We start from the raw sequence: 18,929 nt of genomic DNA, 5'->3' as shown, positions 1-18,929 counted from the left end.
ATATAAGCTATTGATGCAAAGCCCTGCCCATTTCATAGCATGACAAGCAACCAGCCTTAATCAGGAGCCATGGCAAGGCTGAAAAAGTCCATTTAATCTCTTGACTGATGATAAGCACTGCTCCTTCTGCAGGAATGTAGAAATAACAAAGCAAGACTGTCAGGCAGACAGCATATTAAAGGGACTGGTCTTAGGGAGGGCAGGGGGGCGGAAGCTCCCTCCCTCTCCTCCCCCCACCTATTTCTAGCAATCCTGTTTGCTGTTCCCCTTCCATCACTGTCAGGAAACAAGAGGAAAGCACACAACATAGGTGACTCAATCCTCTGCTCCCTTCCCACACCAGCCAGGAGGGAGAAGAATGCAGGGACAATGAATGCTTTCCTCTCGCTCCCGGACAGTGACAGAAAAGGAAGAGCAAGCAACAAGCAGTGTCAGTCGGAATGAGCGGCTTCTACCCCCTGTCCTCTTTAAAGGGCATCCTTGCCTCCCCAAACTGCCCATATGCACTCCAAGCCCTGCCCAGAGTGTTCCTGTGCCCCAGCCCTCATTCCTGCACTCCCCTACACACACACACCACAACTCTCTGCCCTGAGCCTCTCCCTCACATCAACCCTGACTTCCCCCGCACACACTCCAACTCTGTACTAAGCCCTTACTCACGCCCCCCCCCCCCCCGGCCCTTCACTCCTGCATTCCCAACACACCCCAGCCCTTCTCACATCCCTCAACTCTGATTCCTGCATATTCCCACACTCTCAGCTGCCTGACCTGACTCCTGCCTCCCCCGAAACCTCCACCCTCGGCCCTGAGACCCCCCCCCCCCGCTATGAGCACTCCACACTTCATCCCACCTGTACTTTTCTCACATGTACTATCATATCACACGGATGAAAAATACTACACAAAATCTGGATGGTAATTACCTCCATGTCGTTCAGCATAGTATCCAGGTGTTCAGACTGAATCTGATGGAAGCTTGGGGGAAGAGGATACTAAGAAACTTTTCATTCTTATTTACTCCTTCTCAAGGATCATGCCCCAGTGTGTGCAGAAGGAAGGTACTGCTGCCTCTTAGCACCAAAAGAATCATTCACACTTGAAGTAACATGCCTTCCCATACCACAATTCCACACCCACTCACAGAGCAGGTCAGCCATACAGTATGGAGCAGGACATAAGCATGCATACGCCTTCTCCCTGCATTCTTGGGACATTTAGGGCACATCTAAACAGCAGGGCTAAAGCTGAAATAAACTACGCAACTTGAACTACGTCAATTGCCTGGGAGCACATCTGGCAGACATGGTCTGGGCTCTCAGATCCCCATCACGTGGGATGTCTCCTGGATGGAACCAGGAGAGTGACTGGGGACTGTCCCATCCTTGCAGCAAAACTCAGGTGGCCCTAGGGCCGGCCCAAGTGCTTCCCCTCTCCCCCTCCCGCTAGCCCTCACACACGTAGCCCAGGGACATGTGTGGCCACAGTGGGGACTTCCCTCAGTGGGCCAGCCAAGGCACCGGGAGCAGGCGAGGGGCTCAGTGGGGGCCACGTTCACAGGCTGTAATGCTGCGGTTTTCCCAGCAGCAGCTGGCTGTGCCTCACAGCCAGGCATGTAACAGTGTGCTGTTCTGTGTGCTGCACCCTTGCGGAGCTGTGGGCTCTGGCCTGAGCCCCTGGGGCCCTGGCTGGTTCCAGCCGACATCCCACTGGTCCCACCCTTCCCCACTGGTCCCACCGGATGTGTGTGAACAGCATGGTCACAGGTGTGCCCTGGAGATGCCTGCTGCAGCTACATGGTTGCCCGTACTGCATACTGCCTAATGCTACATAGCCCGTGAAGCTCACATGGCCTGAGTGACGTTTCCCCCCCTCCGCCCCCACACTTACAACCATTTTTGTAAGTGTGGAATGAGCCAAAAACCCCTGACTTGCGTCCTCAGATTGCATTTACAATGGCACACGGCACCTATCATAAATGCAGGTTCGAGTTACAATGCCCCTGACTTGCAATGCTTCCCCAGGAGTTGATTGTTTTGCAAGTCGGGAGCTGCCTGTAATGCTGCTGTGTAGACATAACAGATGTTCCCTATGGCTATATCCAGAGGCACAATTACTTCCAGAGCTTCTTCTACATAAGCCATATATATACATAATTGACCTTCTATTTCTTTTTCCATTTAGACTGGAGTGAGGATACACCCCAGTGCAGACATATGTCTCTGGTTTTTTTTCCTTGAAGAAATAAACAAAGCACAGTCTTTGGAGAAATGGTATATGTTTTAATGATGCATCTTTCCCCAAGACGTTTCCTAGAAGATGCAAAAAGGAGAAAAAAAAGTAGTTTGGAAATTCAGATGGTATCCAATGATTTTTTTGATTAAATGATTCTTGAATATTTCAGGATATTAAGCATTTTTGCATGTGTGCATTCATTTTTTATGCTTTGCATAATCTTTCCCATGACTGTATGCACAAGTGTATCATGTAGAAGCAGCAGCTAGCTGATATGATTACTCATTAAATTTAATGAGCAGGTTAGAATTATCTGCTATAAAAAGTAAGCTGAAAGCAAAATCACAAATTTGAAGCCAAGCTAAGGAAGGAAAAGATATGCAAGTAAAATTAGTCATGTAATGCCCTGTTAATATGCATCACTGTAAATATTTCCTAGTGGTATACAGCAGACTTAGATGTACATTACACGATTGTGCTTGTGTATGAAATTTAACTATAATAAAATACATAACTTACTGGAAGCAAGATCACCACCATTTTAAGGGGCCTGTCTCTTGTAGAACTGTAATGTTTTCAGTACAGGTACATAAACCAGTGATAGCTAACTAATTTTTCTTCTTTTAAAATCCACTGGAACAATACAGCATTAAATGCAGAGTGATTACATGTTATTAAGTCAACATAAACAAGTGTGGGGTAATTACATACAAACAAGGTACAGTTGTAACAAGAAGCACATCTACATGGAGACTGAAACAAAGAAAAAGATGCCAGTAGGCACTACCCCGTCTCCTTATGCCACTTAGCACTGATTTAGTAAGAGGGAGCTTATTGTGAAAGGCAACAAAAGTAATGAGGAGTCTCCCACAGGGAAGTATGCCCAGCCCCACATAAACTTTTGGGAAGGTAAAGAAGGGATTGTGCCCAGTTGCCTTCCTGAGATGCAGGAGAAAGTACCCTTCCACCTCAGTTCCTGTCATCCCATAAAGGAGAGAGAATAGTAGGCCAATTGTTTCGCTCATCCACAGTGGGATGAGGGAAAGAAAAAAGGCTCTCCGTGAAGCCCAGTGAATGACCAGTGAGAACAAAAAGAGGATCAGGAGACAGCAATATAACATCGCAATAAGAATTTGGGAGCAGACAATGTGGGATTGGGAGGAGGGGGGGCCTAAACATTTCAGGGATTGCATTAATAAAGGAAATGGTGAACCTGAAACAGCAGCTCATTCACTTAAATATAACTGACAACACATTGCTGGTGTGTAGTTTTGCACCATGATTAAACAGCTGATACTTTATTACAGTAATTCCTCATTTAACACTACAGATATGTTTCAGAAAATGATCGTGTTAAGTGAAAACGTGTTATGCAGGGTCAATTTTCCCATTGAAAATAATGGAAAAGGTGGGGGTTGCGTTTCAAGAGGTGTTGTCTGTTGGGACCAGGACATAAGGTTGGGGGAGAACAGGGGACTGGGTTACAGCAGGGAGGGGAGGTGTTTGGCTCTGGGGAAGGGAAAGGGAGGAGAGGAGAGGGGGATTGGGTTGGGAATATGCCCCTGTGACAGGCCTGCTGCGACCTGCACTGTGTCTGGTGAGGGAGGGTCGCCGGGGAACGGCACGGCGAGTGGCAAACCCTCCGCCGCTTTGCAGGGAGGAGGGGGAAGCCCCGTGCAGCCACCAGTGATGGGCCAGCTGGGGAAATCGTGTTATTCTGGGGACGGTCATGTAATTCAAAAAATGTTTCCTAAAAAAAAAATTGTGCTATTGCGAAAACGTGTTAAGCGGGCACATGTTAAATGAGGAATTACTGTATTTGTATTCTAGGCCCCCAAAATAGTGTGTTCTGTGCAACCATGCTTCCTAAATCAGGCTAGGAGTAAAAAGAGATCGTATTTTGGATCTTGAAGGAAGCTTCTGGGGACATGGAAGGGAGATTGCTGGGCCCAAGTGAAGCTCTTTGCCAGCCAGGTCCAAATTTCCAGGTAGGAGCTGGATGGACACTGATTGGTGCATGAAAACACAATGGCTGTGTCTACATTGGCATCCCTTTCCGGAAAAGGGATACTAATGAGACCAGTCGGAATTGCAAATGCTGTGGGGGATTTAAATATGGCTGCCGCTTTTTTCCGGCTCGGGGTTTTTGCCGGAGAAAAGCACCAGTGTAGACGTGATTCTCCAGAAAATAAGCCCTTTTCCGGAGGATCCCTTATTCCTACTTTCAAGGATCTCCCTTTGCAAGGATTAGGCCAGAGGTTCCCAAACTTTTTGACACGGGGACTAGTAAATCCATTCACAAACTTTTGAAGGACCAGTAATGTTCATTTGCATATTCATTAATCAAATGATGAATATTTAAATAAGTTGTTTCTGGTCCTCCCAAAGCCCCCAGTGCCAGCTTTAGCAAAGCATTTGATATGGTCACCCACAGTATTCTTGCCAGAAAGTTAAGGAATATGGATTAGATAAATGGGCTGTAAGGCAGACAGAAAGCTGGTTAGACCAGGTTTTCCCAAACTTTTTACTTTAATTGGAACCCTTTTTTTTCAGTTCTGCTTTTTGCAGCCCAAAAATATAAACACATAAAAACAAACTGAGAAAATACCAGACATATAACATGTCTGATATTTTCTCAGTAGGTAAATTGTATTATTACTACATGTATCAGTTTGAGGTTTCAAACTGCCTGGCTGGTAAATGTGCTCAGGCTGCATGAGTGTGTCTACCAGCCAGATAGTTTGCAACTACTCGAGGAGGTGTGTGTGTGGTGGGGGAGACAGTAGAATCCCTGTGCCAAACTAACTTGTGCTTTGTAGGTGGGGGGAGAGGAGGAACGGGGTCGGGTCAATCCCACACCCTGCAGGTGGATTCATTCCTCCCCCCTGCCCCCTTGCTGTGCCTCTGGCCAGCCCCACTTCCCCCAACCCCCTCCCGGGCAGCCAGGTCCCCCCGGCTTCTCCTCCCAATCTCCCTTGGCCAGCCCCGCTGCCTGCGTCCAGCCCTCCTTCCAGTGGCCGCTTCTCCCACCCCGCACACATCTTCCCTGGCCAGCTCCCTGCCCCCAACCTCCCCTCCCCCCGCAGCCCTGCTTCCACCAGCCCCCCAGTCTCCCCAGCCTGCCCTGATTCCCCCGTCCAGTTCTGCTTCCAGTGGCCAGCTCTCCCCTTCTCCTCACCCCAGATCCCCTGGCACCTGCACCTTTCCTTAGCCCTGCACCCTCCTGGTGCCTCCCTTTGCCCTCTTTTTCCCTAATACCCAGCCCCTCACCAGTCTCTGCCCCATTCCCCTCCTGCCCCTCTGTGCCCTCACACACAATTTGCTCCATTCTGACCTTCCTCATGCCCACCCCTTCTTTCAAGCCTTTTCCCAGCACCTCCCTCTCCAGCCCCCAGTGCCCTTCCCCTCTCCCCTCCTCTCCCAACATCACCCTGTCCCCCTCCCACTGACACCTCCCCTCCTGCCCTTTCCTTCATGGTCTGCACTTGGCCCCCTGCCATTTGTCTCTCCTGCACCCCTGTCCCTTGGTGCCTTCCCCCCCGCCGCCGCCGCTGTCGCATGAGCTGGTTCCCTACCTTCTCCTTCCACGTTGCGGGGCCGGAGTCCGCACTCAGGACACTGAATATATTAAAATGAAAGCTTTATGTTTTCACAGGAAAACAAAAAAATATATAATTTATTTTTACATCACAAATATGGAAAAATATAGTTTTTTCATTGGATTACACAAAAAAAGTTTGTTTCATTTTGTTAGGGAAATGAAAAGTTTATCCAAACTATAAATATGATTTAAACATTTAAAAATGTTTATTGTGTTTTAATTTTTGTTATGGAACACTGAATTGTTGAGCTTGCTCCAGTATATGTCCCCTTTTCTCTCTTGCTCTCTCACAAAGAACCTGTTTTTACATATTTTTCTTTGGCTGTAATCTCTTTTACAACCTATAAAAAAATAAACCCTACCCCTACCTCATAGATAGACAGTTATACCTATTCTTGAGGAGCCTGATGGGCTTAGGTATGCTTAATGAAACCTTAATAGTGTACCTAAAAAAAGTAAAGGATCAAAATATCACGAATATATTTCTATTTTCTTCTAGGCCCTTTTAATCTAATGGTATCTGTCAGTCTCCAAGCCATCTCTGTAATGTACAGACGTTAGTGTTCATATTCATGTTCTCCAGATGCCATGTGCCCGATTCTCTATCCATTTATAAATACAGATTTGTGGAATATATCCCTATATTATCTGACATGCTACAGGTGAAAAGCCAAAAGCAAGAAACCTAGTTAAGAAGGAACGGTGAGAGAGGTAATTTTGTCTCTTAATTTGCTTTACGTCTCTAAGGGCACGTCTACACAGCAGGGCAAAAGTCTAAATAAGCTATGCAACTTGAGCTATGTCAATTGCATAGCTTAAGTCGAAAGAGCTTAATTCAGCTTTGGGGGCTGTCTACACAGCAGGAAGTCAAAGGAAGAACATTCTTTTTTCGTCTTCCCTTACTCATCATAAAATGAGGATTATGGAAGTTGGAGTAAGAAGTTCTCCAGCTCACCGTTATTTCGAAATAACAGCTTGCAGTGTAGACATGCTCTTTGTTATTTTGGAATAAAGTCGCCTGACAGAGAAGCCTGCAAAGCTTTGGGAACATCTGCAGAGCAGTTCTGGGTGGAAGTGAGACATTTCTGTACTATTTTTATGATTCCTATGCAGCTGCTTTTGTGGAAAAACTTGCCATCTGTCTACACTGGCCATTGAATTTCTGCAAGAACACTGATGATCTCATGTAAGAAATCAGTGTTTCTTGCGGAAATACTATGCTGCTCCCATTCGGGCAAAAGTCCTTTTGTGCAAAGCTTTTGCGCAAAAGGGCCAGTGTAGACAGCTCAGATTTCTTTTGCGCAAAAAAGCCCCGATCACAAAAATGGCGATCAGGGCTTTTTTGCGCAAAAGCGCATCTAGATTGGCATGGACGCTTTCCCACAAAAAGTGCTTTTGCGGAAAAGCATCCGTGCCAATCTAGACACTCCTTTCCGCAAATGCTTTTAACGGAAAACTTTTCCGTTAAAAGCATTTGCAGAAAATCATGCCAGTCTAGATGTAGCCAGTGAGTGCAAAAGAATTAAAAAGACAATTGGGGACTGAACAATTGACACTTATCCACAGGAATCTTCAGCATGTGGAACATGTAAACCCAGTATGGGCCAACCGGAGTTGCACAATGGTTTGGTGTCAGGTGGCTGGGATAAGAGTTAGCTTTTGGGAAAGAGATAGCAGCTCTTGTTTGGGACTGCCTGAGATATGGGGAGCCAGAGTCAGAATCAGGAATGGCAAGTTGGCTGTGTGGAACACTGACTGGCCAGAATGGACTATGTCTTAACCTGTATTTCTCCAATAACACTGTGTTCCAGTTCACTAATAAATCCTATTCCTCGCCTTTAAGGAACAGCTTTAAGGACATCTTGTGGGTTGGCTACACTGAAGGAGTACTTCCACAGGATTGTTACAAAGCTGTGATGTAGCACAGAACCTATGGACAAGAAAAAAAGCAATTGCCGGATAATAAATATGTGGCTGTTAATTAATTATTAAGATTGAGTCAATCATTTTGGAGCATTAGTTAAAGGGTTAATTTTATTTCATTTTAGTTCTTCCACTGATCACCTTTTAGTGAAGACTGAGCTATATACAGAATTTTGTGGGGGAAGCGTGGAGCTTAGTTCAGTAAACTAATTCCCAAATTAATTGATGTTACAGCTCATCACCCACCAGAACACTTCCAGAATCCTCCCCCTATTATCTTGATCTGTCAGGTTAAATTTGTCTTCATATCATTAGACTAACTAACTGGAGTCTCACAGAGAAGAGTGAGCTTCATTAGCCAAAGGAGAAAAAAGCATACAGAGGGGCTATTGTTTTCTGATCCTTCTCGCTACTGACCTCAATGGGAATTTCACCATGTCTTTCCTATATGCACCCGTACCTAAGAAAAGATGAAATAATTCTTCTAATATTCCCCATACTTGCTAAATGGTCATGAAAAACTTAGATGAAAAATAGTTTTCTTTTGTTCCAATCCATCATAATAAAACATTATAACATTTCTTAGACAAAAATTAGATACAATATAATTTTTCTGATTATGTCTATAAAAACAAAGACAAGCGATCTGGTGCTATATAAACACAATTAATAAATGAATGTCCCAATTCTGTACAGTGTTTCTGATGCACAACTTTACTGTTGTGGCATAAAGAGGTCAGAAAGCAACTGAACCCCTCCCAACTCAATTTTCCTTGAGCTGAAGATCAGCTGGGTGTCCTTGGGATGGAAGAGGAATGCAGTTCTCAGTTCAGGTGCTTGCGCCCCTTTGCCTTGCTGCTGGAATAGCCCCTAAGTAGCCTCTGAGGGTACACAGCAGCGTTATTTTGGAGTAACTGACATCATTCCGAAATAACATAGTGCGCATCTACACTACAAGACTATATTTTAAAATAATGTCAAGCTGGAGGACTTCTTACTCCAACTCATGGTTACTCTCATTTCACAAGGACTAAAAGAAATCAAAGGAAGAGTGTTCTTCCTTCAACTTCCTTCTGTGTATACAGCGTCAAAAGCTGAGTTAAGCTATTTCGACTTAAGCTACACAATTGCCATAGCTCAAGTTGCGTAACTTAATTCGATTTCAGCCCTGCTGTGTAGATGTACCCTGAGGGAGCCAGGATCCAAGAAGTTCAAACATGTCTTAAAAACAACTATTTTCCCTTTCAACTCCATATTTTTGTACACTGCAAGAAATTTCCAATATGTAATGACCCATAATCCTTATCTGCACAAGGGAGGAGGTGCTTGAGGCTCCTCAGAAAGAGAGGATATAAAGGTTGAGTTAAACTTGGTTCTCCATGAATTCTGAGCTGAATTCAAAATTTTCAAGCTTAGTATCATTTCAATATTTTTGGAACATTTGAGCAAAATCAGTTATTCTGTCATGGGCAGGGAGGAAGAAATACCTTTCCCTATATGTTTCAATTAGATCTTTGTGTGCTATTTAGAAATTATTGGTACTATAGAAATGTTAGAAGTATTTTGCAATTAACATCTGTAGCCCCTTGTTCTACACAATAAAAATGATAAATGTTTTTAAGACTATAAACCACAAAGCCATTTGTTAATGATAATATTTTCTAGACCTTTCTAGAACTTTTGGAAATCTGTTTTTTAAAATACAACTACATTAATAAAAGGTCATTCCTGAATGATACCTCCACAGGCCAAATTTCTGTCAAGATTTTACTGCAGAGATTTTCACCCCTAGGAAATATACACCTTGGCTGCGTCAAGACCGGAAAGTTTTCCCGCAAAAGCAACTGCTTTTGCGCAAAAACTTGCCAGCTGTCTACACTGGCCACTTGATTTTGTGCAAAAGCACTGACGTTCTACTGTCCGAAATCAGTGTTTCTTGCACAAATGCTTTGACGTTCCCGTTTTTGCACAAGAGGGCCAGTGTAGACAGTTAAAAAATGTTTTGCGCAAAAAAGCCCCGATGGCAAAAATGGCGATTGGGGCTTTCTTGAGCAAAACCGCGTCTAGATTGGCACGGACGCTTTTCCGCAAAAAGTGCTTTTGCAGAAAAGCTTCCGTGCCAACCTAGACACTCTTTTCCGCAAATGCTTTTAACGGAAAAACTTTTCCGTTAAAAGCATTTGCGGAAAATCATGCCAGTCTAGACATAGCCCTTAAGTCTAGTGGTGTGAATTACACTGCTCTAATGTTACCATTTGTTACTTAAAACAGAAACAGAAAAGAAATGCATTACTATAAATGTATCAGTATGGTGATTTCAGCTACTTATAAAGACATTTGGTCTAATTCCACTATCACTTTCATATTTTATTCTGGTGTAATTCCAGGACCTCAACAGAGCTACTCATGTTTCATACTTTGATAAGTGAGGAGACATCAGACCCATTCTGCTTATTTTGATAGTCATATCTGCAATGCAATCCACACTTTGACAGATGCTAACAGAAATTAATCAGCAAAATTCCTCTATTTTCAACCTAATGCTGTGGGCAATCAGAAACTACGAACATCTGGCTTAGTTTTTGATTGCCGTGCTCACTGATTTAGTGCACCACAATAAGCAACAATTAGTCCATGCAGCTTGTGTCAAAAGATCCATCATGTTAATTCAAATTAAGTCAGTATAAACTAAATCTAATTGGCATCCATGCATACTTTTATGCATAGTTTAAATAAGATTCTATTGTCCTACTTTATAAGCAAAACAAATACAGACTCTACATTTTGGCTGTGTCTACACTGGCACCTTTTTCCGGAAATACTTAAAACGGAACAGTTTTCCGTTATAAGTATTTCCAGAAAAAGAGCGTCTACATTGGCAGGATGCTTTTCCGGAAATTTTCGCAAAATTTTTCGTCATTTTCGCGATCAGGGCTTTTTTTCCAGAAAAGACTACTGTGCTGTCTACACTGGCCCTTTTCCAGAACAGTTTTCCGGAAAAAGGACTTTTGCTCGAGCGGGAGCAGCATAGTTTTTCTGGAAAAGCAGCTGATTTCTTACAGTAAATCATCACTGCTTTTCTGGAAATTCAAGGGGCAAGTGTAAACAGCTCGCAGCTTATTCCGGAAAAGCGGCTGCTTTTCCGGAATAAGTGCCCCAGTGTAGACACAGCCTTTATATTTTAAAATATATATTTCTCCAAATTATTTGACTTTCGCAAAACAATCTGGAAATGCAGGACTAGAGATTTGTTTAAAAAAGTCATTTTTCTCTCCTTTTTATTTCCAGCCCAAGAGTGAATATATTGTGTTTTATGGATTTAGGCAAAATTCTCTTGAGCATAATCCTAGAGGTAGCAAAATGCTTGATGCCTTATGGTTAATTTTAAAAGCAAACTGTTGGGCCAAAGTAACCACCCCACAACTAAGCGCTTTTAAAACAAAATTTTCAAAACTTAGATGTTTATGTTTTCATTTGTATCAAATTCCAGTAGAAATAATGTTTGTTATTTTTCATTTAAAAGTAATTAATGTTTTTGTTTGGATTCCGAACTTTGCAATGTTGGGTTAGCTTGTGCTTTAAGGTACACTGGCCACCATGGATGCCTGGGACAGAGTTCTAGATGCTGGGATCACACTCCCATTTCCTGAGAAACACTTCCTACACTGGAGGTAGGAAATGGCTCTTTACCTTTCATTTACTTGGCCTATGTTGTAGGAATCCTCCGCTGGCCTAGAATTCCAATGCAAGTCTGCTCCAATAAACCAGAAAATCTGGTTCATAATTTTTAACTTGAAAATGACCATTGGCAGATCTTCTCTTGAACTACTTTCCTTTACAGCACTTATTTCCAAGGTCACACTAATAGCCTCCATTCTGAGATCCAGTATGTGAGTGCTTCTAAGAAGGATAAGTTTGACAGAAATCCTCTTAAAAAAGAGAGACAGAAGCTCAGGATATTGGCTTAATGGCCTACTCCTGCTTCTACTGATGTTGTAGGGCCTTTTCCAGAGCCCAATTAAGTCAATAAAAATCTTTTCATTGACATCAGTGGGTTTTAATCAGGCCCATCAACAATGTTTCAAAGTTGACTGCTGTTTATTGGCACTCTGAAAATACACTTAACCAAAATTCAAAACCAATTTAGGGGTACCTGTAGCAGACAGTCATTTTTTTTGTCAGTCCAATTGTTAGGTTATCTTCTCAATCCAGGAGCAAGATTTTCAACAACAGGATAATAAAGTGAGATACCTACTATTAGTGACCAGATTGTCAAAAGTAATCTGTCACTACTGGCCTCAGAAGTATCAGATAGTGTGTCTTATGGGTCCCCTAGTGCCAACCGGCAGAAGACACAGAGGGTGTATGTGGTTTTACAGGGATCCCCTGGGATGATGTCTACACTATGGTTCCCAATGGGTGGCTCTCTACCCTGAGCTAGTAGAACCTGGACACCTAAAGCATTGCAAAATGGATAATATTTAAGGAGTTATGTATCTATATTGAGAATTATTCCTTAAGGCAGAAGTGGGCAAGATATGGCCCAGGGGCTGGATTCAGCTCACCAAGCCTTTCAATCTGGCTTATAGCCCAACCCACTTTACTCTCAGACAGGAAGCAGACCCAGGGTATGTCTACACTACCCCGCTAGTTCGAACTAGCAGGGTAATGTATGCATACCGCACTTGCTAATGAAGCCCGGGATTTGAATTTCCCGGGCTTCATTAGCATAAGCGGGGAGCCGCCATTTTTAAATCCCCGCTGCTTCGAACCCCGTGTAGCGCGGCTACACGGGGCTCGAACTAGGTAGTTCGGACTAGGGTGCCTATTCCGAACTACCGGTACTCCTCGTTTCACGAGGAGTAACGGTAGTTCGGAATAGGACCCTAGTCCGAACTACCTAGTTCGAGCCCCGTGTAGCCGCGCTACACGGGGTTCGAAGCAGCGGGGATTTAAAAATGGCGGCTCCCCGCTTATGCTAATGAAGCCCGGGAAATTCAAATCCCGGGCTTCATTAGCAAGTGCGGTATGCATACATTACCCCGCTAGTTCGAACTAGCGGGGTAGTGTAGACATACCCCCAGGGCTGAGAGCAGCTGGCTGCTCCACCTGCCTCTCTGCACCGGGGGCAGAGGGGAAAGCTTTGTGTACTGTGAACTCCCTCCTTCACCCAAACTCCCTCTCAGACCCCCTACCCTCTCCTGCACCCCAATTCCCTTCTCTGAGCTCCCTTCCGCACCCAAAGTCCATCCCAGACCGTGCACTCCCTCCATACGAAAGTGAGGGAGTTGGCCACTTACCAAGTTTTTGGAGTGGCTTCCCCATCAAAAATTATTGCCTACCTCTGCCTTAAGGTCTTGGAGTTAAGGCAGGTCTCAGGGGAATGACATACTTCAGAGATGTTCCTCTCTAATAGGAGATAACAGACACTTACACAAATGGCCAGACAGGCCAACAGCTATTTCATGCCTCAAATTGTATTCCTATTTGCATTCTGAGCTAGGTGAAAATAAAGAGATTGCAAGAGATAATCTACAGGAATAAGCAAACCGCAGGGCTGTGTCATGATTATGAATAAAGACAAAGAATTGTTCTCATATCTCACAATGCGAAGAGGCACATTGGGTCCTTTACCTTGGAGACAAACTCTTGATCACTCTCTCAGGGTATGTCTACACTAGCCACCCTAGTTCAAACTAGGGTGGCAGCATAGACATGCTCTCACATATGGCATCTATAGAGCAACATACTACAGATGCAATTGTAGGTCCATAAGCCATTTCATAGCCTCCTCTGTGACACTGTGGATATTACAGTGAGCCCTCGCTACTTCGCGGTTCGACCATTGCGGATTCACGACTTCGCGGACTTTTTTCAAAGCCTCGGGGGAAGCCGGCGGGGGGGCATCCCAGGCGCACCTGGGCTGCTCCCCCGCCGGAGCCCCTCTGCGGCTTTCAAAGCCTTGGGGGAAGCCGGCGGGGGGGGGGGGCATCCCAGGCGCGCCTGGGCTGCTCCCCCGCCGGAGCCCCTCCGCGGCTTTCAAAGCCTCGGGGGAAGCCGGCGGGGGGGCATCCCAGGCGCGCCTGGGCTGCTCCCCCGCCGGAGCCCCTCCGTGGCTTTCAAAGCCTCGGGGGAAGCCGGCGGGGGGGCATCCCAGGCGCGCCTGGGCTGCTCCCCCGCCGGAGCCCCTCCGCGGCTTTCAAAGCCTACTTCGCGGATTTTCAGCTATCGCGGTCGGGTTTGGAACCTATCTACCGCGATAAACGAGGGTTCACTTGTATACAATTCACTGTTGAATCCATATTGGGGGCACCATGTTATGATGTGTTCAATGTTTTGGATATTCTCATTACAGTTTCATTTAAAGAGACGCTCTAATTTTCTATTTGTGCATCAAGTAAATGCATCTTCCATCATTTGTTCAGATGTGGTCCAAGATTTGTGTGGCAAGTTGAAACTGGGAGGGAAACCTTTTGGATCAGTAACAATCTGTGTATTTGGAATGGTAGATGAGATCCAGAAACTTAGCTATTGGCTGGATCTGGAGTCATGAAGTGGTCATGTGATCCACAGTGGTTTTTTTCAGTTTCAGCCATTGTTTCAGCCATAAGAAAAAAAATCTGCGTTGTTATGGGTTTTCCCCGGCCTATGACAGACCTCAAATTTATAAGGCTGCAAGGCCAAGTACCATCTCATGACCCGCGGATTGGTTTCCTTCATCGTCTGGATCCATCGTAATGATGCGTGGTCTGTTATCAAGGTGAAGGTCCCCCCTAGCAGATAATAGCGGAGTGCCTCTATTGCCCACTTAGCTGCCAGGGCCTCTTTCTCGATCGTGGCATATTGTAGCTCCCGGGGTAGTAATTTCCTGCTCAAATACAGGATGGGGTGTTCCTCCCCTTCCTGCTCCTGCGAGAAGACGGCTCCTAGTCCTCGGTCTGACGCGTCTGTCTGTACTATAAATGGTTTAGTAAAGTCCGGTTGATGGAGAACCGGTGTCTGCATCAATCGGCGTTTTAACGTTTGAAACGCTTTCTCACATTGCGCGGTCCACTGGACCCTTTGGGGTCGTGCATTTTGGGTCAAGTCTGTCAAGGGCGCCGCAATCGTGGCAAACTCCGGGATGAACCGCCGATAGTAACTGGCTAATCCCAGGAATTGGCAGACTTGCCTTTTTGTGGTGGGGGCTTTGTAGCTTCGTAGGGCCTCCACCTTGTCCACCTGCGGTTTTATCCTTCCCTGCCCCACCACATAACCTAAATAGGATACTTCCCTTTGTCCAAAGTGACACTTACCGGGGTTAGCCGTGAGTTTGGCGTCGACCAGGGCCCCAAGGACCGCCTTTAGATGTTGCAGATGTTCCCGCCAGGTTTCACTATAAATGACAATGTCATCAATATATGCAGCAGCATATTCCTGATGTTTGTATAATACCTTGTCCATTAACCTCTGGAACGTCGCTGCTGCCCCGTTCAATCCAAATGGCATTGTGGTGAACTGGAACAGGCCAAATGGTGTGGCAAATGCGGTCTTATCCTCCGAGGCTGGCGTCAAGGGAATCTGCCAATACCCCTTAGTGAGGTCGAGCGTAGAGATGTAATGTGCTTTACCTAACCGTTCCAACAGTTCATTTACTCTGGGCATAGGATAAGCGTCAAATCGTGAAATTGCGTTGACTTTCCGGAAGTCTATGCAGAAGCGCATCGTGCCGTCAGACTTAGGCACCAATACGATGGGACTGCGCCACTCGCTTCTCGACTCCCTGACCACCCCCATTTGCAACATCCGTTGCAGCTCTTCCCGAACAGGCTCCCACATTTTCTTGGGGAGGGGCCGTATGTGGTCCCGGATCTTTTTACCTGGGGTTTACCATAATCTGCCAGATGAGATGTTTTGGGTACTCTTTGGCATGCTTAAATTCTCATGTTATGGCTATATTTCAATGTCTAGCTGGAGGTTCAATGTTTGATAATACAGAAAGCCATGGCAAAGATGTTGATTTTAAAAACTATTATAATTGGTATAGTCTGATTCAGCTTCTTATCCATAAGTTGGGTTTGACAATTTTTCATCCATGCCATTCATTGCTTGATACTCTGTAACTGACACCAGGGCCAAGGCCAGTGTTCACAGCACCAGGACAGTTGATGCCCAACTTCTTCTCACTAAAATTTTTATAATGTTGACATGAGTCTTTACTTCAGAGCCAACTTTGTTGAGGCGGTTATGAAACAGCTGTGAGAGATCAAGAATTATATCAAGATATGTTGGCTTTGCATCATAATGCAGTTTCATCACGAAACTCAACAGACTGTTTTGTGTGATTTTGTTGTCAAGGTTCAATACAGAGACTACCAATTTACTTGAATTTGGTCTCAGCTTCCACCTTTAAATGCTCCCTCCTTGATTTAAAGATCAGATATAAGGATTGCTTCAAGTTCTTTAAAGCTATGGGCATGAATTACAAGTACTAAAATCATCAGCATTTGCAAATATCTGTGCTATCATTTCAGGCATATCACTTGTGTGTGCGCTGAAGAGTGTCAGAGTAAGTACAGAGCTTTGTGGTAGCTCATTATTTTAAGTGAGATGCTTTGCTTCTCAGGCATATATACATCCTTCCTCTGAAAAAGATGCTGTGCAGCAGCCTGAGAGTGTGCACCCAGGGGATATCTTTGGTCTTGTTTCAGTAGCACATCACCCTTCCAGACTGTGTCACATGCTGCTGACAGATCAACAAAAGTAATGCTGGTCTTGAGTTTTTTGTTGGAATCCAGCTTCAATTATTGCAGTAAGGGCCAGAACCCGTCCCAGCAAGTTCTGTCTGGTTAAATCCAGCCAGCTCTCTTGGGTAGGCTGGCATCCAAAATGAGCCTGATTCATTTAATAATTCATGCACTCCATTGCCTTACTTGTGATGCTCAAGAGGGAGAATGGTCTATAACTAGCAGGTGTTTCAGTCTTTGGAAGTAAAATTATTTTGGCATTTGTCATAAATAGGAGCTGCTAAGGAGAGTTTGATTTACCTGAAATGTGAGGAAAGGGTTAAGCAACTGGAGATGGACCTAGGGAGGGGATTCAGGCAGTCAGCCAATGAATATGCAGATAGGAATTTTAAACGGGAAAAGGTTTTTTTTCTCTCTTTTCTGTTTGAGATCAGAACAATTTTTCCCAAGTATGGAGGAGACATGCTTTCCCAGGAATGGACTTCTTGAATTATATAAAATAGGGAAAAGTTTAGATAATCCATCAGATTTTATTGTTTTCCTTGTTTGGGGGTTTGGAAATCATGTCTCAACTGGCTAATTGTTTTTCTCTTTTGTAACTAAGGATTACAGCCCAGGGATTTTCCCTGAATCTATATCACTTCATGGCTATTTAACACCTAGTCACCCATTATGCTTACAACGGTAGTTTTGTTTTGACAATAAAAGAGTTTTCCTTTTGTTTTGGTTAACTGGTATTGGTTGATTGTTGTGTTGTTAGGTTTACGAGTCTAGTTACCTGGGCAGAGTCCATTGCTTTCTGCATATTCTCTCTGTTTGTTTTCCCAACTCCAAACAAAATGGAGGTGGGGGTAGTGGGGAGAGCTTTACCTTAGGGAGAAGATTCCCAAGTCATCTCTTCCATGGAAAAGGGTTTATTTCATATTTTCTTTTAGTCACTTAGGTGATGGAGGCAAGGAACCAGTCTTTTGTATTTTCCTGATCTCAGGGGGACTGAGAGAAATCAAGTTTGTCTCCGGGAGTCACTGAGACAGGTTTTGCAGAGTTTATTGTACTAGCTGTCCGCACAATCTCTGCACTGGGAGTGTGAGGTTGGGGAATTGAGTCGTGACAGCTTCTCTCCACACATGGAGGATGTCATGGCTCCTTCCCCACTCTGGCATGATAAATGCAGAAGTGGGGGCCAGCAAGTGTACTCCAAAGCCTTATTTACCAGGCTTTGGTATAAAACTTCCCCCAAAATCTTAAAAACCTATATCTTGGGAATAAAACTTCCGCTGCCACCACCCAAATATTGATAAAGAAATCAGGGGAAAGATCATTTGGGAAATCTCACTCCTATTATAAAAATCAGAACACACAAGTAACCAATGCCAGGTAAATAAAAAGAAAAGAGAAGACTTTTATTATTACAACAATATTCCTGTTGCAGACATAATGACTAGATGGGAAGGTAACAAAATATACTCATGGAGAAACTCCATGGGCCTAGAACTTAGTTACAAAGAAAAGCCAAAACATCTTTTAAGCAGTGCCAGATATCAGATCCCATACCCAACCCTTAAAACAATAAAGCCTAACGAAACTACCTAAACTTTACCCTACTTACAGAAAATGAAGAATGGTGTCTTGGAGAGAGAGAGACATGCTTGTCCCTTCTGTAGCTGCAGAGAACACACCCCGAGAGACAAAAGGAGAAAGGAAAAAACCCAAATTCCTTTGTCCCAGTTTGAAAGTCCCACCTACATTCCTACTAGTCACTCCACCTGGCTAGGTGTAGTTAACCCCTTAAGCCCCAGGCTGCTGGCTAACCCTCATAATCATGACAGAGGATTTCAATGGTTTTCAGGATGTTGGTGAAAAATGGCATAATTCATTTTCATGCCAATGGATTCACGTTAAACAGGAACTCAGGGCTGATCCCATCCTTTCCCACTGCTTTTCCCAGTTTTGTGGCTGCAATGTAACTTACACAAGTGACAGTAGTGCCTGTGCAGGCTAAGGTGGAGCCATAGCAGACACAAATAAAGATTCCTCATGATAAACGCTTGTAGTAGCAAGGTGTCTACAGCTCTGGGTGCCCCTGGAAACATCACAGATGCTGCTTTGTAGTTTGGATAATTCTACCCATGTATGGATATAGATATGGATTTAGGCAACTAACAATTTGAAAAGCATCATCCCCAAAAAGATATCACCAAATCATCACAACAAAAGCACATTGTGTGGTTGCGAGCTCTAAAGTTACTTATTTTGTGAGTATAGTCGTCTGTCTGTTTGCAATCAGTGGCAGGATTGTGGCCATATTTACCAAAGTTTGCAGTACTGTTGTAACTGAATACACCAATGCCTTCTGAATACTATTTTGAATGCAATGCATTACATGACACATTAAACAAAATCAATACTATTAGACACTTTTAGGATTGTGTTTGTGTGTGGCACAA

The 18,929-nt window shown here is 44.3% G+C and overlaps 1 long non-coding RNA gene across 1 annotated transcript in view; it reads right to left on the bottom strand.

Annotated features, from left to right (window-relative positions):
* The window catches only part of LOC142830669 (uncharacterized), a 33,214-nt gene extending 15,057 nt beyond the window's left edge, over window positions 1–18,157 (bottom strand). The window contains exons 1-2 of the long non-coding RNA XR_012906113.1: window positions 18,092–18,157; window positions 5,808–5,850 (exon numbers count right to left, since the gene is read on the bottom strand). This is a non-coding gene — a long non-coding RNA (uncharacterized LOC142830669). The remainder of the gene's footprint in view (window positions 1–5,807; window positions 5,851–18,091) is intronic.
* Window positions 18,158–18,929: the final 772 nt, after the last annotated feature.

Source organism: Pelodiscus sinensis, chromosome 9 (assembly GCF_049634645.1).
Source record: "Pelodiscus sinensis isolate JC-2024 chromosome 9, ASM4963464v1, whole genome shotgun sequence".
NCBI classification, from domain to species: domain Eukaryota; kingdom Metazoa; phylum Chordata; order Testudines; family Trionychidae; genus Pelodiscus; species Pelodiscus sinensis.
This window is presented reverse-complemented; position numbering and strand designations above follow the sequence as displayed.